The sequence below is a fragment of the Triticum urartu genome, chromosome 7 (assembly GCF_003073215.2).
Source record: "Triticum urartu cultivar G1812 chromosome 7, Tu2.1, whole genome shotgun sequence".
NCBI lineage: Eukaryota > Viridiplantae > Streptophyta > Magnoliopsida > Poales > Poaceae > Triticum > Triticum urartu.
In genome coordinates, this window is record NC_053028.1 from 634,762,824 (window position 1) to 634,786,816 (window position 23,993).

The following is a 23,993-nucleotide window of genomic DNA, read 5'->3' on the forward strand; positions in this document are numbered from 1 at the left end:
AGAGAAGGGGCGGCAGGGTCACCTTCGGCCATAAGACCGACTTCTACTACATCCAGCAACCGAACGATTCTCTTAATGATGGATTCTATGTCCTACACCACATGCTGGAGTACAGACGGGATCACCAGAACCTTCGCATGTCACCTAGATCCGGCGATGCCCATATTCTGCAATGGGCAAAGGACATAGGAGATATCGAGGATCATCGACTTCGAGCTGAGTTCTATAACATCCAGCGCAAACTTGCCCAAATCATCATGAAGGAGGTCGTCGGAAAAACAGGGATGTTCTACGAAGAAGGACACATGTCGCGGGAAGACGTCCGAACATGGATAGCCTCTCAGCGTCTTGACCTGAAGCCTTTCACTAGGCTCGGCGACTATCTCCCTGACTTGGATGGATGGAACGACATGTTGGAGTGATTGTCGATATATGACAATGTGTCCGTTTAGTCCATACTTTCTGTATGACAAAACTTTGAGTTATGCATGGTGAAACTTTATTTGTGATGTAATTAAACCGTCCTCCTCCTCGACTAGCGAAAATCACTCTAGTTAGGGCATTTTGGGGTACGATGAACTTTGTTATTTATGCTTATGATATGTTGTTTTTATTTTTGCCAAGTCTATCTCTTTCTGTTGCTCAACTATATATATTGCATATCATCGACTCATGTGATGATGCAGGTGCATAGATCATAGATGGCGAAGAAGTGCTATGCCAGGAGTATATATACGACAAGTGGCCAGAGTGTCAGGCCCTTCCAGTTTCCGAGCGACAGGCAGTAGTTAGTTTAGAGGTTCACGCTAATGCGAAAGAGGGATACGAACTCATGTTCTCAAAGTGATAGCTCTTCTCGCGTATATCATTGTTTAGATGGATGACGATGTATTTGCATATCATTCGAGACTTGTATCGCTATTTTCGAGATGATGACGAGAGACCACTTTGTGTTGGATGATGATTATGATGATGACATGATTTGACGAGACTAATTGTATGTATATGCTATGATTACATTTGTATGTGTATGATATGCTAAAGATTATTGTATAAAGCCTATTCAAATACAAAACAAATATGCAGGAAAAAAACTAATAAATAAACTAGTAGTAGCGAGGGGGAAATTTAGCAGTAGCGCCGCATTGTCAGTAGCGTGTCCCAGCAAACAGCGCTGCAGATAATATCAGTAGCGCCCTTTACCAAAGAGCACTACATCTATTCATGTATAGCAGTAGCGTGGGACAACCGGCGCTACTGCTATACGTTAGCTGTAGCGCCTTATTAGTAGCGCCGGTGCCCGCGCTACTGAGAGGCCCAAAACCCTCGCTGCTGGTAGGCTTTTCCCTAGTAGTGGTGGGCTATGTTGCGGTAGATACACCGTGGCACGGTGTACCGAGTCACCCGTTTGGTGTCTCGGGAACCCTGTTCACATCGTTCGGGGTCGTATGTGGAAACCTCGGCTGGACTCCCTGCGGATTGAACCTGGATAGGCGATAAACCTGGACTAGAGACTTGAGTGTTTAGGTAGGCTGTGGCCGACACCCTCGTTGGGCTTCCGCTTGAAGGTTGCCGAGTACATGTCATGTAAACGGCGGTAAGTGGTGAGAGCATGTATGAAGAAGTACACCCCTGCAGGGTTAACATCATCTATTCGAATAGTTGTGTCCGCGGTAAAGGACTACTTGGTTGCCTATATAGTTCATAGACAAGTTAATGGATACTACTAAAAGACTCAAGATAAGTGTGAGTACTGAGGATGGCTCTCTCATACGATGACGAGGGAGGATCCCCGGTGGAGTATTGTGTTGGTGATTAGTGGACTCGTGTGTGAAAACTATTTTACTAGTGGTGTCCCGTAGGATAGCTTAGCCAAGAGTCAAAGCAGGCTTGCTGCAATAACTCCACCACCTTCTTGAGAATGAGCATGTATAGTAGGTTCTGATGTAAGACTTGCTAAGTACCTTTGTACTCATGTTTGCTTAATTACTGTTTTCAGACGACAACACCGCCCCCTCCGATGGGTTTTATGTAGACCTCGACGTCAATGAGTGACTTGCTACCCAGGTGGTGATCCTGGCCATGGAGGGCCCTATGTAGATAGACAGGCTTCGAGAAGCCTTCTTTATTTCTAGTGTCTGTACTCAGACTAAGTTGCTTCCGCATGTGATTGTATGCTTGTATGACTTGAGTGTCGGGTCATGTGACCCCTATCTGTATGGACATGTTATGTATGGCTCTCTGGAGCCTTTAGATAAAGTACTTGAGTTGTAGAGTTTTGTTGTGATGCCATGTTGTATTTGCACATATCGAGCATATTGTGTGTATGATTGAAATGCTTGGTATGTGTGGGATCCGACAATCTAGTTGTTTATCCTTGGCAACCTTTCTTATGGGGAAATGTAGTCTAGTGTTCCTCGAGCCATAGTAGTCCGCTACAGCCCGGTTCACCGGAGTCCTGCTAGCCCAGCACTACTGCTCAGGACACTTGACTGGCCGGCATGTGTTTCACTTCGTTCCTATGTCTGTCCCTTCGGGGAAATGTCACGCGGTGACATTCGGAGTCCTGCCTAGCCTGCTACAGCCCGGGTTCCCCGGAGTCCTGTTAGCCCAGTGCTACAGCCCGGATTCACTCACTGATGACCGACATGCTCGATGTGATTCATGCATGCCTGTCTCCATAGGTCTATGCCGCTTTGGGTTCACGACTAGCCATGTCGGCATGGGTTCTCCATCATATGCATGCTAGCGACACTATCATATAGGTGAGCCAAAAGGCGCAAACGGTCCCGGGCCATGGTAAGCAACACCCGTGGGGATACCGTGCGTGAGGCCGCAATGTGATATGAGGTGTTACCGGCTATATCGATGTGACTCGGAATCGGGGTCCTGATAAGGTCGATATACCCCCTCCCCGATAACTTCGACATGAGGGGGGGGGGTCGCCGAAGGTTCGAGGGGTGATACGTCTCCAACGTATCTATAATTTTTGATTATTCCATGCTATTATATTATCTATTTTGGAAGTTTATGGGCTTTATTATGCACTTTTATATTAGTTTTGGGACTAACCTATTAACCCAGAGCCCAGTGCCAGTTTATGTTTTTCCTTGTTTTAGAGTATCGCAGAAAAAGGAAAATCAAACGGAGTCCAATTGACCTAAAACTTCATGGAACTTATTTTTGGACCGGAAGAAGCCCACGGAGTATCGGAGATGGACCAGGAGAGTCCCGGGCTGCCCACGAGGGTGGGGGCACGCCCACCACCCTGGGCGTGCCCCCTGCCTCGTGGACAGCCCGGAGATCCACCGACATATTTCTTCCTCCTATATATACCCATATACCCTAAAAACTTCAGGGAGCAGAATAGATCGGGAGTTCCGCCGCCAGAAGCGTCCGTAGCCACCGAAAACTAATCTAGACCCGTTCCGGCACCCTGCCGAAGGGGGAACCCCTCACCGGTGGCCATCTTCATCATCCCGGTGCTCTCCATGACGAGGAGGGAGTAGTTATCCCTCGGGGCTGAGGGTATGTACCAGTAGCTATGTGTTTGATCTCTCTCTCTCTCTCTCTCGTGTTCTTGAGGTGATACGATCTTGATGTATCGCGAGCTTTGCTATTATAGTTGGATCTTATGATGTTTCTCCCCCTCTACTCTCTTGTAATGGATTGAGTTTTCCCTTTGAAGTTATCTTATCGGATTGAGTCGTTAAGGATTTGAGGACACTTGATGTATGTCTTGCGTGGGATACCCATGGTGACAATGGGGTATTCTATTGATCCACTTGATGCATGTTTTGGTGATCAACTTGCGGGTTCCGCCCATGAACCTACACATAGTGGTTGGCACACGTTTTCGTCTTGACTCTCCGGTAGAAACTTTGGGGCACTCTTTGAAGTACTTTGTGTTGGTTGGAATAGATGAATCTGAGATTGTGTGATGCATATCGTATAATAATACCCATGGATACTTGAGGTGACATTGGAGTATCTAGGTGACATTAGGGTTTTGGTTGATTTGTGTCTTAAGGTGTTATTCTAGTATGAACTCTATGATAGATTGAATGGAAAGAATAGCTTCATGTCATTTTTACTACGGACTCTTGAATAGATCGATCAGAAAGAATAACTTTGAGGTGGTTTCGTACCCTATCATAATCTCTTCGTTTGTTCTCCGCTATTAGTGACTTTGGAGTGACTCTTTGTTGCATGTTTAGGGATAGTTATATGATCCAATTATGTTATTATTGTTGAGGGAACTTGCACTAGTGAAAGTATGAACCCTAGGCCTTGTTTAACGCATTGCAATACCATTTGTGCTCACCTTTATCATTAGTTACCTTGCTGTTTTTATATTTTTAGATTACAAAAACCTATATCTACCATCCATATTGCACTTGTATCACCATCTCTTCGCCGAACTAGTGCACCTATACAATTTACCATTGTATTGGGTGTGTTGGGGACACAAGAGACTCTTTGTTATTTGGTTGTAGGGTTGTTTGAGAGAGATCATCTTCATCCTACGCCTCCCACGGATTGATAAACATTAGGTCATCCACTTGAGGGAAATTTGCTACTGTCCTACAAACCTGTGCACTTGGAGGCCCAACAACGTCTACAAGAAGAAGGTTGTGTATATAGACATCAAGCTCTTTTCTGGCGCCGTTGCCGGGGAGGTTAGCGCTTGAAGGTATATCTTTAGATCTTGCAATCGAATCTTTTTGTTTCTTGTTTTAGCACTAGTTTAGTTTATAAAAGAAAACTACAAAAAATATGGAATTGAGTTTTCCTCATACGCTTCATCTTTTTAATATCTTTCATGATTATGATGGAAAGGAAAATTGTGCTAAAGTGTTAGAAGAAGAATGCATTAAAATGTTTGGCACTAAATCTTTGTATGATGAGCATGAATGCAATCTTGTTAGTATGAATTCCTTGAATATCTATTATGCTTATGATATGAAAAGTCCCAAGCTTGGGGATGCTATGTTTAATGCAGATGATATTTTTATTCTCCCAAGTTTGATATGCAAATTTATTATGATGATAGCATGCTTCCTACTTATGATGATTATATTGATGAAAGTGGGTTTGGAAGAGTGTCAACTTTAGTAAGTAATGATCCCACTATTTTGGAGGATGTTGAATCTTATTATGATAATTATGAAAGTGGATTTGGAGAGGTCATCAATTTATTTAGTGATGATTCCACTATCTTGGAAGAGGTTTCAATCGATTATGATGAGAACAAAGTTGCTACTTATGATAATTATTGTGATGATACATATGTTATAAAAAGTAGTGATGATTATATTTATAAAATTTGTCATGATTATGATTACCCTTTTTCTAAACATTACTCTTTTAATGTGGAAACAATTTATAGTATTCGAGTATCTTATGATACTCCCACTATTCCGAATGAGAAGAATTTTGCTTGTGTGGAGAGTAATATATTTCTATGCTTGTAGATCATGAAAAGAATGCTTTATGTGATAGTTATATTGTTGAATTCATTCATGATGCTACTGAAAATTATTATGAGGGAGGAACATATGCTTGTAGGAATTGCAATAATATCAAGTTTCCTCTCTATGCGCTTAAAATCTTGAAGTTATGCTTGTTTTGCTTTCCTATGCTAGTTGATTATTGTTCCCATAAATTATTTGCTCACAAAATCCCTATGCATAGGAAGTGTGTTAGGCTTAAATGCGCTAGTTATATTCTTCATGATGCTCTCTTTATGTTTCAATTCTTATCATTTATGTGAGCATCTTAGCTAGGGGCGTTAAACGATAGCGCTTGTTGGGAGGCAACCCAATCTTATTCTTGTTCTTTACTTTTTGCTCCTGTTTAGTAATAAATAATTAATCTAGCATCTGTTTAGATGTGGTTTTATGTTTTAATTAGTGTTTGTGCCAAGTGGAACCTTTGGGAAGACTTGGGTGAAGTCTTTGTGATCTTGCTGTAAAAAACAGAAACTTTAGTGCTCACGAGATTAGCTGCCAGTTTTTACTGGAGAGTGCTATTAAGTTGATTGTTTTTGCAGAGGATTAATAGACAAATTCCTCAGGTCCACCAATTTATTTTAGAATTTTATGAGTTCCATAAGTATACGTTTGATCCAGATTACTACAGACTGTTCTGTTTTTGACAGATTCTGTTTTCTATGTGTTGTTTGCTTATTTTGACGAATCTATGAGTAGTATCGGAGGGTATGAACCATAGATGAGTTGTAATACAGTAAATATTACACCAATATGAATTTAGAATGAGTTCACAACAGTATCTAAGTGGTGATTGATTTTCTTATACTAACGGAGCTTACGAGCTTTCTGTTAAGTTTTGTGTTGTGAAGTTTTCAAGTTTTGGGTAAAGATTTGATGCACTATGGAATAAGGAGTGGAAAGAGCCTAAGCTTGGGGATTCCAAAGGCACCCCAAGGTAAAAGTCAAGGACAACCAAAAGCCTAAGCTTGGGGATGCCCCGGATGGCATCCCCTCTTTCGTCTTCATTCATCGGTAACTATACTTGGAGCTATATTTTTATTTACCACATGATATGTGTTTTGCTTGGAGCGTCATTTTATTTTATTTAGTTTTGCTTGCTTCTTGAATAAAATACCAAGATCTAAAATTCTTAAATGTTATAGAGTCTTCATATAGTTGCATAATTATTTGACTACTCATTGATCTTCACTTATATCTTTCGGAGTAGTTTGTTGTTGCTCTAGTGCTTCATTTGTATCTTTTTAGAGCATGGTGGTGGTTTTATTTTATATAAATTAATGAACTCTCATGCTTCACTTATATTATTTTGAGAGTCCTTTAGAACAACTTGGCAATTTTCTTTTTAGGCATAATAAAAACCTTCATATAAGTGCATTGAATACTAAGAGAAGTTAGATACTTGATGATTTTTTGAGATATGGAGATAGTGATATCAAAGTTGTGATAGTTGAGTGGTTGTGAATTTGAGGAATACTTGTGTTGAAGTTTGCAAGTCCCGTAGCATGCACGTATGGTAAACGTTCTGTAACAAATTTGAAACTTGAGGTGTTATTTGATTGTCTTCCTTATGAGTGGCGGTCGGGGACGAGCGATGGTCTTTTCCTACCAATCTATCCCCCTAGGAGCATGCGCGTAATACTTGGTTTTTGATGACTTGTAGATTTTTGCAATAAGTATGTGAGTTCTTTATGACTAATGTTGAGTCCATGGATTATATGCACTCTCACCTTTCCATCATTGCTAGCCTCTTCGGTACTGTGCATTGCCCTTTCTCACCTTGAGAGTTGGTGCAAACTTCGCCGGCGCATCCAAACCCCGTGATATGATACGCTCTGTCACACATAAACCTCCTTATATCTTCCTCAAAAGAGCCACCATACCTACCTATTATGGCATTTCCATAGCCATTCCGAGATATATTGCCATGCAACTTTCCACCGTTCCGTTTATTATGACACGCATCATCATTGTCATATTGCCTTGCATGATCATGTAGTTGACATTGTATTTGTGGCAAGGACACCATGCATAATTTATCATATATGTCACTCTTGATTCATTGCCCATCCCCGTACACCACCGGAGGCTTTCATATAGAGTCAAACTTTGTTCTAGTATCGAGTTGTAATCTTTGAGTTGTAAATAAATAGAAGTGTGATGATCATCATTAATAGAGCATTGTCCCCAAAAAAAGAGAAAGGCCAAATAAAAAAATAAAAAAAATAAAAGGGACAATGCTACTATCCTTTTTTCCACACTTGCGCTTCAAAGTATCACCATGATCTTCATGATAGAGAGTCTCTTGTTTTGCCACTTTCATATACTAGTGGGTAATTTTCATTATAGAACTTGGCTTGTATATTCCAACAATGGGCCTCCTCAAGTGCCCTAGGTCTTCATGAGCAAGCAAGTTGGATGTACACCCACTTAGTTTCTTTTGTTGAGCTTTCATACATTTATAGCTCTAGTGCATCCGTTGCATGGCAATCCCTACTCCTTGCATTGACATCAATTGATGGGCATCTCCCTAGCCCATAGATTAGCTGCGTCGATGTGAGCCTTTCTCCTTTTTGTCTTCTCCACATAACCCCTCATTATATTCTATTCCACCCATAGTGCTATATCCATGGCTCACGCTCATGTATTGCGTGAAAGTTGAATTTTTTTTAGATTACTAAAGTATGAAACAATTGCTTGGCTTGTCATCGGGGTTGTGCATGATGAGAGCATTCTTGTGTGACGAAAATGGAGCATGACCAAACTATATGATTTTGTAGGGATGAACTTTATTTGGCCATGTTATTTTGAGAAGACATGATTGCTTAGTTAGTATGCTTGAAGTATTATTATTTTTATGTCAATATTAAACTTTTGTCTTGAATCTTATGGATCTGAACATTCATGACAAAATGAAGAGAATTACATAGAGAAATATGTTAGGTAGCATTCCACATCAAAAGTTCTATTTTTATCATTTACCTACTCGAGAATGAGCAGGAATTGAGCTTGGGGATGCTGATACGTCTCCAACGTATCTATAATTTTTTATTGTTTCATGCTATTATATTATCTGCATTGGATGTTTATGGGCTTTATTATGCACTTTTATATTATTTTTGGGACTAACCTATTAACCCAGAGCCAGTGCTAGTTTCTGTTTTTTCCTTGTTTTAGAGCATCACAGAAAAAGGAAAATCAAACGGAGTCCAATTGACCTAAAACTTCACGGAACTTATTTTTGGACCAGAAGAAGCCCGCGGAGTATCGGAGATGGACCAGGAGAGTCCTGGGCTGCCCACGAGGGTGGGGGCCACGCCCACCCCCCTTGGGCGCGCCCCCTGCCTCGTGGACAGCTCGAAGATCCACCGACGTACTTCTTCCTCCTATATATATACCCATATACCCTAAAAACTTCGGGGAGCAGAATAGATCGGGAGTTCCGCCGCCAGAAGCCTCCGTAGCCACCGAAAACCAATCTAGACTCTGGTGCGGATCTTACTCTGGTTGATCTACGAGGTTCAGTAGTAACTTGTTCTGAAGTTTCATGATCATCATCATTAGCTTCCTCACTAATTGGTGTAGGTGTCACAGAAACCGGTTTCTGTGATGTACTACTTCCCAATAAGGGAGCAGGTACAGTTACCTCATCAAGTTCTACTTTCCTCCCACTCACTTCTTTCGAGAGAAACTCCTTCTCTAGAAAGGATCCATTCTTAGCAACAAATGTCTTGCCTTCGGATCTGTGATAGAAGGTGTACCCAACAGTCTCCTTCGGGTATCCTATGAAGACACATTTCTTCGATTTGGGTTCGAGCTTATCAGGTTGAAGCTTTTTCACATAAGCATCGCAGCCCCAAACTTTCAGAAACGACAACTTTGGTTTCTTGCCAAACCATAGTTCATAAGGCGTCGTCTCAACGGATTTTGATGGTGCCCTATTTAACGTGAATGCGGCCGTCTCTAAAGCATAACCCCAAAATGATAGCGGTAAATCTGTAAGAGACATCATAGATCGCACCATATCAAGTAAAGTACGATTACGACGTTCGGACACACCATTACACTGTGGTGTTCCGGGTGGCGTGAGTTGCGAAACTATTCCGCATTGTTTCAAATGTAAACCAAACTCGTAACTCAAATATTCTCCTCCATGATCAGATCGTAGAAACTTTATTTTCTTGTTACGATGATTTTCAACTTCACTCTGAAATTCTTTGAACGTTTCAAATGTTTCAGACTTATGTTTCATTAAGTAGATATACCCATATCTGCTTAAATCATCTGTGAAGGTGAGAAAATAATGATATCCGCCACGAGCTTCAACATTCATTGGACCACATACATATGTATGTATGATTTCCAACAAATCTGTTGCTCTCTCCATAGTACCGGAGAACGGCGTTTTAGTCATCTTGCCCCTGAGGCACGGTTCGCAAGTACCAAGTGATTCATAATCAAGTGGTTCCAAAAGTCCATCAGTATGGAGTTTCTTCATGCGCTTTACACCAATATGACCTAAATGGTAGTGCCACAAATAAGTTGCACTATCATTATCAACTCTGCATCTTTTGGCTTCAATATTATGAATATGTGTATCACTACTATCGAGATTCATCAAAAGATAGACCACTCTTCAAGGGTGCATGACCATAAAAGATATTACTCATATAAATAGAACAACCATTATTCTCTGATTTAAATGAATAACCGTCTCGCATCAAACAAGATCCAGATATAATGTTCATGCTCAACGCTGGCACCAAATAACAATTATTTAGGTCTAATACTAATCCCGATGGTAGATGTAGAGGTAGCATGCCGACCGCGATCACATCGACTTTGGAACCATTTCCCACGCGCATCGTCACCTCGTCCTTCGCCAGTGTTCGCTTAATCCGTAGTCCCTGTTTCGAGTTGCAAATATTAGCAACAGAACCAGTATCAAATACCCAGGTGCTACTGCGAGCTCTAGTAAGGTACACATCAATAACATGCATATCACATATACCTTTGTTCACCTTGCCATCCTTCTTATCCGCCAAATACTTGGGGCAGTTCCGCTTCCAGTGACCAGTCTGCTTGCAGTAGAAGCACTCAGTTTCAGGCTTAGGTCCAGACTTGGGTTTCTTCTCCTAAGCAGCAACTTGCTTGCTGTTCTTCTTGAAGTTCCCCTTCTTCTTCCCCTTGCCCTTTTTCTTGAAACTAGTGGTCTTGTTGACCATCAACACTTGATGCTCCTTCTTGATTTCTACCTCCGCAGCTCTTAGCATTGCGAAGAGCTCGGGAATTGTCTTATCCATCCCTTGCATATTATAGTTCATCATGAAGCTCTTGTAGCTAGGTGGAAGTGATTGGAGAATTCTGTCAATGACGCAATCATCCGGAAGATTAACTCCCAGTTGAATCAAGTGATTATTATACCCAGACATTTTGAGTATATGCTCACTGACAGAACAGTTCTCCTCCATCTTGCAGCTATAGAACTTATTGGAGACTTCATATCTCTCAATCCGGGCATTTGCTTGAAATATTAGCTTCAACTCCTGGAACATCTCATATGCTCCATGATGTTCAAAACGTCGTTGAAGACCCGGTTCTAAGCCGTAAAGCATGGCACATTGAACTATCGAGTAGTCATCAGCTTTGCTCTGCCAGACGTTCTTAACATCGTTAGTTGCATCAGCAGCAGGCCTGGCACCCAGCGGTGCTTCCAGGACGTAATTCCTCTGTGCAGCAATGAGGATAATCCTCAAGTTACGGACCCAGTCCGTATAATTGCTACCATCATCTTTCAACTTTGCTTTCTCAAGGAACACATTAAAATTCAACGGAACAACAGCACGGGCCATCTATCTATAATCAAACATAAACATGCAAGATACTATCAGGTACTAAGTTCATGATAAATTTAAGTTCAGTTAATCATATTACTTAAGAACTCCCACTTAGAAAGACATCCCTCTAATCTTCTAAGTGATCACGTGATCCAAATCAACTAAACCATAACTGATCATCATGTGAAATGGAGTAGTTTTCAATGGTGAACATCACTATGTTGATCATATCTACTATATGTTTCATGCTCGACCTTTCGGTCTCAGTGTTCCGAGGCCATATCTGCATATGCTAGGCTCGTCAAGTTTAACCTGAGTATTCTGCGTGTGCAAAACTGGCTTGCACCCGTTGTAGATGGACGTAGAGCTTATCACACCCGATCATCACGTGGTGTCTGGGCACAACGAACTTTGGCAATGGTGCATACTCAGGGAGAGCACTTTTATCTTGAAATTTAGTGAGAGATCATCTTATAATGCTACCGTCAATCAAAGCAATATAACATGCATAAAATATAAACATCACATGCAATCAATATAAGTGATATGATATGGCCATCATCATCTTGTGCTTGTGATCTCCATCTCCGAAGCATCGTCATGATCACCATCGTCACCGGCGCGACATCTTGATCTCCATCGTAGCATCGTTGTCGTCTCGCCAATCTTATGCTTCTACGACTATCGCTACCGCTTAGTGATAAAGTAAAGCATTACAGGGCGATTGCATTGCATACAATAAAGCGACAACCATATGGCTCCTGCCAGTTGCCGATAACTCGGTTACAAAACATGATCATCTCATACAATAAAATTTAGCATCATGTCTTGACCATATCACATCACAACATGCCCTGCAAAAACAAGTTAGACGTCCTCTACTTTGTTGTTGCAAGTTTTACGTGGCTGCTACGGCTTAAGCAAGAACGCAATCTTACCTACGCATCAAACCACAACGATAGTTTGTCAAGTTGGTGTTGTTTTAAGCCTTCGCAGGACCGGGCGTAGCCACACTTCGGTTTCAAACTAAAGTTGGAGAAAACTGTCACCCGCAAGCCACCTAGTGTGCAAAGCACTTCGGGAGAACCGGTCTCGCGTAAGCGTACGCGTAAATGTCGGTCCGGGCGCTTACGTCCAACAATACCGCCGAACCAAAGTAATGACATGCTGGTAAGCAGTATGACTTATATCGCCCACAAACTCACTTGTGTTCTACTCGTGCATATAACAACAACGCATAAAACCTAGGCTCGGATGCCATTGTTGGGGAACTTAGTAATTTCAAAAAAATTCCTACGCACACGCAAGATCATGGTGATGCATAGAAACGAGGGGGGAGAATGTTGTCTACGTACCTCGTAGACCGAACGGAAGCGTTGACGCAACGTAGAGGAAGTAGTCGTACGTCTTCCGATCCGACCGATCCAAGCACCGTTACTCCGGCACCTCCGAGTTCTTAGCACACGTACAGCTCGATGACGCTCCCCGGGCTCCGATCCAGCAAAGCTTCGGGGATGAGTTCCGTCAGCACAACGGCGTGGTGACGATGATGATGTTCTACCGACGCAGGGCTTCGCCTAAGCACTACAACGATATGACCGAGGTGGAATATGGTGGAGGGGGGCACCGCACACGGCTAAGGAACGATCACGAGGATCAACTTGTGTGTCCTAGGGTGCCCCCCTGCCTCCGTATATAAAGGATCCAAGGGGGGGTGCGGCCGGCCCTAGTAGGAGGCGCGCAGGAGGAGTCCTACTCCCGGTCCCCTCCCTTTCCTTGTCCAAGTAGGAGAGGGGGAAGGAGAGAAGGAAAAGGGGGGGGGGCGCAGCCCCTCCCTCCTTGTCCAATTCGGACTAGGGGGAGAGGGGGCGCGGCCTGCCCTGGCAGCCCCTCCTCTTCTCCACTTTAGGCCCATGAGGCCCATTAACCCCCGGCGAGTTCCGGTAACCCCTACGGCACTCCGGTTTTATCCGAAACTTCTCCGGAACCCTTCTGGTGTCCGAATATAGTCATCCAATATATCAATCTTTATGTCTCGACCATTCCGGGACTCCTTGTCATGTCTGTGATCATATCCGGGACTCCGAACTAACTTCTGTACATCAAATGCATAAACTCATAATAACTGTCATCGTAACTTTAAGCGTGCGGACCCTACGGTTCGAGAACAATGTAGACATGACCGAGACACGTCTCCGGTCAATAACCAATAGCGGGACCTGGATGCCCATATTGGCTCCTACATATTCTACGAAGATCTTTATCGGTCAGACCGCATAACAACATACGTTGTTCCCTTTGTCATCGGTATGTTACTTGCCCGAGATTCGATCGTCGGTATCCAATACCTAGTTCAATCTCGTTACCGGCAAGTCTCTTTACTTGTTCCGTAATACATCATCTCACAACTAAACATAGTTGTAATGCTTGCAAGGCTTATGTGATGTGCATTACCGAGAGGGCCCAGAGATACCTCTCCGACAATCGGAGTGACAAATCCTAATCTCGAAATACGCCAACCCAACATGTACCTTTGGAGACACCTGTAGAGCTCCTTTATAATCACCCAGTTACGTTGTGACGTTTGGTAGCACACAAAGTGTTCTCTGGCAAACGGGAGTTGCATAATCTCATAGTCATAGGAACATGTATAAGTCATGAAGAAAGCAATAGCAACATACTAAACGATCGGGTGCTAAGCTAATGGAATGGGTCATGTCAATCAGATCATTCAACTAATGATGTGATCCCATTAATCAAATAACAACTCTTTGTCTATGGTTAGGAAACATAACCATCTTTGATTAACGAGCTAGTCAAGTAGAGGCATACTAGTGACACTCTGTTTGTCTATGTATTCACACATGTATTATGTTTCCGGTTAATACAATTCTAGCATGAATAATAAACATTTATCATGATATAAGGAAATAAATAATAACTTTATTATTGCCTCTAGGGCATATTTCCTTCAGTTCGAGTGTCTCCCTCGCAATGGCACTCTCGTCTTGGCCATCCGGCTACACCCATTGTTCGACATATTCTTCATCGTCATGAGTTACCGTCAGTGTCTAGTAATAAAGATGTCTCAGTTTGTGATGCTTGTCAGCAGGGAAAGAGTCATCAGCTACCTTTTTCTGTTTCTAGTCATGTAGTCAAAACTCCTCTTGAGCTTGTGTTTTCAGATGTTTAGGGTCCTGCTCAGATGTCTGTTAGTGGTCATGAGTACTATGTCAGTTTTATTGATGCTTATAGTCACTTTACCTGAATTTATCTTCTTAAACATAAGTCTAATGTGTTCGATGTTTTTCTTAAATTCCAAGCACATGTTGAGCGTCTCCTACACCACAAAATTATTCATGTACAATCGATTGGGGGGGTGAATACCGCAATCTAAATACATTCTTCGAGAAACTTGGGATTTTGCATCGTGTGTCTTGTCATCATACACATCAGCAGAATGGTTCAGCTGAACGTAAGCACCGTCATCTTGTTGAGACCGGCTTAACCTTATTAGCCCATGCCTCTGTTTCTTTTCGTTTTTGGAGTGATGCTTTCACTACTGCTTGTTTTCTCATAAACAGACTTCCATCACGACTCCTTGGCATGAAAACTCCGCTTGAACTCTTGCTTCATGAGACTCCTGATTATACCTTTCTCAAAGTCTTCGGTTGTGCGTGTTGGCCGCATCTCCGTCCTTACAATAAACGTAAGCTTGAGTTTCGTTCTAAAAAATGTGTCTTCCTTGGGTATAGTCCGTTGCACAAAGGTTATAAATGCCTTCATGTTCCAACAAATCGTGTGTATATTTCACGTGATGTTGTCTTTGATGAGCATGTTTTTCCTTTTTCTAATCTTCCAACTCCTGTCACCACACCTAATGAACATGTGCATTCATCTCCTCTATTGCCTGATCAATTTGTAGATGCTGCACACTCGCCTCTTTTGTTGTCTAACCATGGTGCAGGAACTGGTAGAGGTGCTCGGCTTGTTCTCCTGGAGGATTCCTCCACTACTCCCACGGCCTCTCCGACGGATCGCGTCGATCATGCCGATGCGGCCTCTTGCATGGGGCATGCAGGGTCTCCTGCACCTGCGCCCGCCATGCGCTTGGATCCGGCTCCGGTAGCAGCTGGTTCGCGCTCGACGGATCACGTCGCTCCCGCACCTTCTTCCCCCTGCATGGGCCATGCAGGGTCGGGTGCGGCCCGTCTCTGGATCGCGTCCTGTCAGCCCGCCCTCGTCACGGTCTGACTCTGCTGGTCCAACTGCTTCTCCAGAGACAGGCAGCCCGTCATCGTCGGTCACCATCACCGCCATGTCTTCTTGGAGATGCAGGCCTCTCCACCGTACGGTTCCTGTGACTTCGATCAGCGCCAACTGATCCGGTTGCTCAGCGACCACACACTCGCAGGGCAAGAGTGGTATTTTTTGACCGCTCCAACGCACCGATGGCACGGTTGCCTGGCTCGCGGCCTGTATAGCTCATTCTGCAACTGATCCTTCTGCTGAACCCCGTCATTATCAAGCAGCTCTGGGTATTCCTCACTGGCGATCTGCAATGGAACAAGAGTATCAGGCATTGCTCAAAAATGGTACGTGGCGTCTTGTTCCTCCGCATAGTGGTGTCAATATTATTGATTCTAAGTGGGTATTCAAAGTTAAGCGACATGTTGATGGTTCTATTGAACGGTATAAGGCTCGGCTTATTGCTCGTGGGTTCAAACAACGTCAAGGTCTTGATTATGATGATACCTTCAGTCCTGTGATCAAGCCTACGACTATTCGTCTGCTCTTGTCTCTTGCGGTTACTCGTGGGTGGTCTCTTCGACAGCTCGATGTTCAGAATGCTTTTCTGCATGGTGTTCTTGATGAAGAGGTCTATATGCGTCAGCCGCCTGGTTTTGTTGATCCTGCTCGTCCGCAACATTTGTGTCGCTTGGTGAAGGCTCTTTATGGTCTTAAACAGGCACCACGTGCTTGGCATGCGCGCCTAGCTTCTGCCCTCCGTGCACATGGATTTTTTCCTTCCACAGCTGATATGTCCTTGTTCATGCTACAGCGTCCTACGGTCACTATGTACCTGTTGGTGTATGTCGATGACATCATATTGATCAGCTCGTCGGCTCTTGCTGCGGATCGTCTTGTTTCTGCTTTGAGTAGTGATTTTGCCATTACAGATCCTGGTCGGCTTCATTATTTCCTTGGCTTGGAGGTCTCTCATTCTGATGCCGGTCTGACTCTCGCTCAGCAGAAGTACTCTCTGGATTTGCTTCGTCGTGCTGGTATGCTTCAGTGTAAGCCTGCTACCACTCCCATGATAGCTTCTGATAGACTCTCTGCACTTGATGGTACCCTTCTTCCTTCGGATGAGGCTACAACGTATCGCAGTATTGTTGGCGGTTTACAGTATTTGACGATTACTCGTCCTGATATATCTTATGCGGTGAACAGCGTGTGCCAGTTTCTTCATGCTCCTCGGGATACTCACTGGACTGCTGTGAAGCGCATTCTGCGCTATGTTCGCTTGACTGCTGCTCTAGGCCTGCATCTTCGCGATCTGCTCCTTCCGGTGCCCTCTCTGTGTTTTCTGATGCAGATTGGGCTGGTAGCCCCGATGACAGGCGATCCACGGGGGGATATGCAGTGTTCTATGGTCCTAATTTGATCGCCTGGAGTGCTCGTAAGCAAGCTACAGTGTCTCATAGTAGTACTGAAGCGGAATACAAAGCAGTTGCTAATGCCACCGCTGAACTTATCTGGGTTCAGTCCTTGCTTCGAGAGTTGAGAGTCTCTCAGCATCATCCACCTGCTCTTTGGTGTGACAACATCGGCGCTACGTACCTTTCTTCAAATCCGGTATTTCATGCCCGAACGAAACACATCGAAGTTGACTATCACTTTGTCAGAGAACGAGTTTCACAGAAGTTGCTTTAGATCAAGTTCATCCCATCAAAGGATCAACTTGCTGACATATTCACAAAGCCGTTGCCACTACCTCAGTTTGAGGGATGTCGTCGCAATCTTAATCTTCTGAATTCTTCAGATCACGGTTAAGATTGAGGGAGGGTGTTAGACTTGTAGAGTTGTACGTATTGTAATCTCTGTACAATGTATCTATACCCGATGAGGTACCCCCTTGTTATATATATGTTATCGTGGCCGACCCTCTCAGGTGTCGAAGCCTATAACCCCAAAACCCTTTGTCTATCACTTTTGATGACCAAACCTTGCCTAGAGCTGGGTCCGACCGTGTTGTATAACATGGAGTAGGAAGTTTTGGTGGAGAAGAGTGCGTTGCCGACAAGAGTTCTTCGATCCGGTTATTCTGTGAGCAGTACCCCTTGTAGAAAGACCGGAAGCATTGCAAGTTCCTTTGTTGCAACATAGGTTAGTGGGCTGATCTTTTCATGCATTTTTTAACAAAAGCATGTTGTTTGAGGTGGTGTGAGTAAATTGCTAGAAATGCAGTGCCCGGTGGAGCTGATGTAACCCATTTATCTACCAAAAGAAGGTGAAGGTGCCACTGTTGACAGTGCATTTAGTTAATTCTCTGAGAGGTTCAAGATTTTTGTCGACTAATTCTGCTAAGTAAGTTTCTCTTGAACCCATAGAGATTGGGTAAGGAGGTTGTTAGAGTTGTGTCGAATATTATCGTACAAGGTAGGTTACAGTTGGACTTTGTTTTGGACTGTGTGTAGACAGGGTAGGAGTTGCGTCCTAATAGTACACTTGTATCCTAGTCCTCTCATATATATCGGGGGTAGACACATGATGTAACCTATGCCAACATAATAGCACCGGAACGCAGGGGAAGCCGGCGGCATGTGCCGGTGTCCAGGGCGACCGGGTGCGGTATTGTGACGATATCACGGGGAGGAGCACCCGTAGTCAGGCCCGGGGATGTAGCCATATCGGTGAACCTCGTTAACAAATCTCGGTGTCGTGCTCGTGTGATTGCTTGATCTTCAGATGATCGACGAAGTGCCTCGGATTTATTCTAACAAGTGGTATCAGAGCAAGGTTACGAGAAGGTCGTGGTTTTGTTGATCTAGAGGAGGAAGATTCAATGTCATGATCATCGTTAGCGTGAAGTCGCAGCGGACGGGAGTGATCTGGAGACGTCGTCAGATCCGCGGATCACATGGCAACAACGTACAGCTTGATGCTAAAGCCAGTTCGGTAAGATCGGAGGGCAGAGCGGCGGTGTATCGTGTAAACAGCAGTAGGCGGATTGCTCGGGGAGCACATGGCTGACCAGGCTGTGTTGGGCTCAGCTGAGCGGTGGGGGCGTAGGCCAGGCTTGGCGTCCCCGTACGCCTAGGCGGAGGTACGCGGAGGCGCGCTGTGGCTCGGATGCTGGTACGTGCTGCAGGAGCTGAACGAGATTTGTTAAAGGAAAAAAGCGATCTCGGCAAGATCGGACAGAGACGTGGAGCAGCAGGAGTCTTCAGGGCGGCGGCCGAGTGCGGCAGGAGGCCAGGCAGAGGATCGCGTGAGCTACTTGCGTGCAGCGGTGCAAGGCGGGACACGCGTGTGGCCCAGCTGAAGCCCAATGGCGGGGCGCAGGGCAGTGGAACGCGACAGCCCGGATGTTGCCTGGACGCTGGCGTGGCAGGTGTAGCCACGAGGCTGATGCGGTGCGGGATGCAGCGATGTGTGCACACGACCAGGCACTGTGGGCGTGTGGCCTAATCTTTCATCAATCTGAGCATGGACAGAAAAGAAAAAGGTTCAGTCTAGTAACGTGTTTTGTAGTGGACGGAGTGCAGTTGTTGAATGATCAACTTGTTTGGGCTCTGTGATATACACGCGTGAAGAAGGAAGGCTAGCAAGGAATTTTTTGGGTGTTTCTTTCGTACTCGGATGGTGATGGAAGCATGTACACACACAAGGCTATGAAGGTGCACAAATAGGCAAGCGAGGTGCGGACCCTGAGCCGCGCGGAGATAAGCTGCGGAAGCACGTCGGGACAACGTGTGCAAGGCTTGGAGCAGTCTGGAGCGCGTCGTGACAGGATCATGCATACAATGCGTCAAGCGATGCACGGAGATGTGCGGGCGGACACGACGCAGGGTGGAGCATGGTTGCAGTCGGATAATTTCGGCTGGGTCAGACTGGAATGTCTGATGGATCGACTGGGATGTCGGTCAAAGCAGAAGACGGCGGTGATTTCAGCGACGACGACATAGGAGCGTGATGCTGATGGTGTCCGACTTCTGAGGCGTGGAAACACGTGGTGCAGGCCTGAGGGCTTGTGCGGCTTCGACAGACTATGGCGCAAGGTTGATTCAAGACGGTGCACACAAGGGGGATTGAAGTCGACAGGGCACGGGGTAGCAAGGCGCAGCTACATGGAGTCATGTTGAAGGTGGAGTTGGAGTATAATGGATGACTACACTCTGTGCTGATGGGGGGGCTACGGCGTAAATGCATGGAGAGTCGAAGCCTATTTCAGCGGGATAGCGAGAGACACGTGGATCGGACTGGGTACCAGTGGTCTGATGGAGACGTGATACTCGGCATCGGTCGGTGATGACCGGTGGTTCTCTGCAGTGGGGGTTGAGTGGTGTGGGTTCGCGACCTTAAGAGACTCGATCAGGACAACAGAGGCTCGACACGATGATAGCGGCGAGGCATGCGGTAAGCACGGGACACAGCGACAGGCCAAGGCACTGGTGGTCAGACAAATTGTGTAGAGGGTGCTGAAGCAGTGTTGATGAGTACCGAATTCAAGTTGGTGACTGGGTCTATCGGTGCCGGAAGATGGACAGGAGTTGACCATGGAGAATCTGAGAAAGTGGCAGAGAGTCTAAAATTGTCAAAAGCTGAGAGAGTACATGGCCGTATATTCTGTTATGTTCAGTGCACATGGCAAAGTGCGGATGACAAGTACAGAAGGAGGCAGACTGCTATAGCTATGGGACATGTCAAAGACTTACGGAAAAAAGGATGAGACAACTATGAATTTGACTCAGAGTGACACAGGGCAACGGTGAAATTCCTTCAAGTTTCAGATAGACGATCAAGAAAGAGCGGTGATGTTGAGTTCAGGTAACTCTTGTATGTGACATCCAATATATGAGTTGTTCATTTTCACGCACATAAATTACCGGTGTGTGATGGCGTTTGAACGAAAACTCCGAAAGTTGGGAGGACAAAGTAGAGTAATGAGAGACTTAATTTTGCTCGAGTGTTGACTGTGAAGAAGACGAGAAGGGACTACAGTTGCAGGTGGAGTCATATGGAGTCTGAGAGTAGCAGCGGTGCTCATGGCGTATCTCAAGTCCAATGTACATGGAGGTTCGACGCACGGATGAATCCAAGGTGGCGGAGAATATTCGCCAAGGTGGAGTTTGTTAGAGTTGTGTCGAATATCATCGTACAAGGTAGGTTACAGTTGGACTTGGTTTTGGACTGTGTGTAGACAGGGTAGGAGTTGCGTCCAAAATAGGACACTTGTATCCTAGGCCTCTCATATATATCGGGGGTAGACACACGATGTAATCTATGCCAACATAATAGCACCGGAATGTAGGGGAAGCCGACGGCATGTGCCGGTGTCCAGAGCGACCGGATACGGTATTGTGACGGTGTCACGGGGAGGAGCGCCCGTAGTCAGGTCCCGGGAATGTAACCATATCGGTGAACCTCGTTAACAAATCTCGGTGTCGTGCTCGTGTGATTGCTTGATCTTCGGATGATCGACGAAGTGCCTCGGATTTATTCTAACAGAGGTAGGATTAGGATCCAATGCTTCCAAATTAGGTTTGTGGAATGCAAGAATTTGTAAGCAAATCTCATCATAAGAGAAAATTTTATGCACGAATGTTTTAACCCCTAGACCACCTGCTGTTTTGGGAGTACATGCTTTGTCCCATGCCACCAAACATTGAGCCCCAGTGCATATGTCCTTGTTTGACAAAAAGAAGCACCTACAATTTTTGTCAGTCAAATTAATGAGGATTTTTGGCAGCTGAAAGAAGCCCATGAAATAAGTTGGAAGAGAGTCCAGTACTGCAAAGAGTAGCACTATGTGCCCCCCTTTTGTCAGGAGCAGAGCAGCCCAACCAGAAAGGTATCTATCAAAATTATCAAGTAGAGGTTGGAAGGTTGTGATTGTCAGTTTAGTTGGTGAGAGTGGGAGGCGAAGATATGTTTGAGAGAAATTAGTTAATGTGGTTTGAAGATCAAAGGCTAGTGCGTTGGCAAGACTTGGGTCACGTTTAAAGTTAGAAAGGTTGTTTTATTGTAGTTTAGATGGAGATTCGTGGATGCAGCGAAATCGTCAAGAATTTGATTTAGGTTTGGGCCGCCATTGGTGTGGCTTTGAGCAGAATGAGTGTGTTGTCGGCATATTGGAGAACAATTGGTGGGAGATCAATTTTGATCGTGTGGTTAAGCTCATTGTTTTAATGTGCCAACTCAATCATGCATTTGAGTAGGTCTACCACGATTATGAGTAAATAGACTGAGAGGGGTCCCCTTGTGGGAGCCCTTGCTTGTAGTTTATCCATGGACCAGGGCATCCATTCACTGATCCAGTTGGACCAACATTCAGGAAAGTCCCTAATTGAAAGGATTTTAGGAGAGAATCCCAACTGACAGAGTCAAAGGCTTATCTGAAGTCAAGTTTCATCATGAGCGTCTGATGATCTGATCTGTGGCAACAGTTAAGCAGGTTAGCTGCATAGAGGAAGTTTTTCGATATTGATCTACCTGATAGAAAACCTTTTTGATCATCTGAGGCAAGCAGTGGAATGATTGGCTTTAGTTTGTTGGTAAGGGCCTTTCCAATGATTTTGATGGGGCACTTCTGCAACGAAACTCGACGGAAGGCGTCAGCAGTCCTTGTAGTTTCGTTTTTGGAAGCTACTTCCTCCGCAAAGATATATAAGATATATTTTGGAGTACACCATTAAAGATTGGTTTATGGACGTACTGTCAATCTAAAGATCATAGAAGCGCGTGAAAAGTAGTTCGAATAGCGGTCTGGTGATGGGCCAAAACTTTCGGTAAAATCCAGGTCTAAACCCATCAGGCCCAGGGCTTGCATCCTTGTTCATTTGTTAGATGGAGTCGTTGATTTCCTGGGTGCAAAAGGGAGCATCGAGATAGTGTAGTTATGGAACCGCGTTTGGGTATAGCCATGGTTTCCACTTTCTGTGAGATTTCAATGAAATTCACTAAATTTCACACTGAAATAATTACATTTCGGCCAAAATATTTCAGTAATTTTAGTAGTGCACAGGAATTCAAATATTTTTTAAAAAATTTCTTTTTTTTGAATTCAAGTGAATATTTCCATCATTTGGCTGAAATGCAAACTGAAATCACCGAAATTCACTGAATGTCGGTGATTTCAATTGGTGCTAAATTTTCTCTAACTGAAATAGTAAACCATGGGTATAGCTCGTGGAGATCACAATTCCCGGTTGGTGCTTTGCACGGGTCCAAGAAGTTGTGTGTAGTAGGAAGTGAGGATTGCAGTTTTTGGTAGATGATCCGTGAATTATGTGTCGTCGTATTCGAGGGCTGAGATCTTATTTTTTTCGATAATGGGTGGAGGCGAAAGAATCTTGTGCTTTCGTCACCTATCAGTACTGCTCGCACTTTGCCCCTTTGCTTCTAGTAAGCGACCTTTTCAGTAATTGTGCAATCAATAATTTGGATCACCAACGTTTGCAGGTGTAATTCGGGCATGAAGAGAAATCGCCGCTATTCAATAGTGTCAATTATTGAGATAACAATTTACAGTTGTTTTCACTGACTAGGAGAGGAACAAAGTTTCGAGCAGCCTTGTTCGCTTTAGAGCAACAGTTATCTATTTTTGCCGGATCAACGGCAATGTTGGTTGTTCAATCCAAGCATCACTGATTATTGGGCCGCACTGCGGATGGGCCACCCATGCATTTTCAAGACCGAAAAGTGCGTGAGGACGGAGTGTATCTGAAGGGGGGAGCTCCTATACGGCGCCTTCTGCGCCCTTGAACCCACTGGCGCTCACGTGCGCCCAAGCCAGTCGCAGCCCAGCAACGGGACTTTGCTCTCCCGCTCGCTCCAGCTGCATGCCCGCTCGCTTCGCTTGCTCGGCCGCAGGCTTGTTTTCTTTTCGTTTTTTTGTTGTTGGCCTGCAGAAAAACAACTTACGATTTTTTTATGCATTACAAAAAATTATAAAAAAATTCATCCATTTGGGGAAAAATTATCATCGATTTTGGAAAAACTTCATCAACTTTTAAAAAAGCTCACAAAATTAAGAAAATTTCCTCGATTTTTTAAAAATATCATTGATTTTTTAAAATACTTCACGGGTTTTGAAAAAAGTTCAAATTTTAGGAACATTTCATTGATTTTTTAAAAAAATATTGATTTGTAGGAAAGAATCATTGATTTTGAAAAGTTCATCGTTGAAAAATGTTCAGCAACTTTGAAAAAAATTCACAAATTTGAAAAAAAAATCATCGCTTTCGGAAACGTTCATTGAATTTGAAAAAAAAATCATCAATATAGAAAAAACTTAACAAATTTTGAAAAACAAAGTTTCACACAATTAACGAAAAAACGAATTTAAACGTCCAAAAAACAAGAAAAAGAAAGAACATATAGAGAATAACACGCTGCAATTTTTCAGCGTTATATTTAC